This window comes from Propithecus coquereli, unplaced genomic scaffold (genome assembly GCF_000956105.1).
Source record: "Propithecus coquereli isolate 6110/MARCELLA unplaced genomic scaffold, Pcoq_1.0 Scaffold124, whole genome shotgun sequence".
Taxonomy (NCBI): Eukaryota; Metazoa; Chordata; class Mammalia; order Primates; family Indriidae; genus Propithecus; species Propithecus coquereli.
Window position 1 is genome coordinate 159,468 of NW_012136525.1, and position 1,202 is coordinate 160,669.

Consider the following 1,202-nt stretch of genomic DNA (forward strand, 5'->3'; position numbering starts at 1 on the left):
AACCCCAGGCATCCAGCAGCCCATCTCCCACGGCCCCACACCCTGACCAGTGGAGCAAGCAACCTGACCTGTGCACTGCCAGCTGAGGCCCATGCAGCCATGGATCTGGGTGCCAAGCAGAGGTCCATGCCCCCCCCACAAACCTGTGTGCCAACCAGCTGGTCATGCCTCCATAGCTCCAAGCACCAACCAGCAGAACAAGCCCCTGGCCCTGTGCAACAACTATTGGGCAACCCCCCCATGGCACTATGTGATGCCACATCTACAGTCCAGCTCGCCATCATGGACTCGCTAGCCACAAACTGCCTCCCCCCACCCCACATAGTGCTATTACACCTAGACCTTAATGGAGTGAATGCCACAGCTCTGACACCTATGGCCACTGCCTATACAACCTTGCCAAAGAGCTACTGCCACCACCACAGGGAGACTGGAGCAGAGCAATCTCCTGCAATGTCCAACTCAGTGGAGAACAACTCACTCAGTCCCCTGCTTGGGCTTCCAATACTGACCTATGGACCAACAAATCACTCCACATGAAGATCATCCAGTCTTGGCCCAGATCCCACAACCCACCTTGGCATTGCCAAAGTTCACACCATTCACCTCTGAGGAGAGGAACTTACACAGTCCTCTGCCTGAGCTTCCAAGAGTGGCCTGGGGACCAATACACCAATCTGAACAAGTATCCCCCAACATAGGCTTAGACTGTGACAACCACAGGGGATCAAGACAATGCAGGAGAACACCTGTGTTACAGGCTCACAGTACATCTACCCCTCTCCCTCCAGGTCAATTCTCCAGAGTAGGACATGAAAGCATTGTCTATCTATTTAAGTAGTAGAGTTCCCAGACAGGGAGAACAGGTACACGGCAAACCTATCAGCCCTAAGCTGAAAGAACAGGTTTTAGATAAGAAGAGACCAGCAAAAAAATTTCAGCAACAAGAAAAAACAAGCTAGTTGGACACCCCCAAAGGATCACAATAGATCCACAGCAGTGGACCCCAACCAAAAGGAATTGTTGAAATGACAGAAATGGAATTCAAAATATGGAAGTGAAGAGAAAGTTGAAAACCAATACAAAGAAGCAAAAAAAAAAAAAAATGTTTCAGGACATAAATGAAAAAAATGAAAAGCTCACCAAAGAGATAAGCAACATAAAAAAGGCTATAACAGAACTTAAAGAAATGAAAGAGTCAT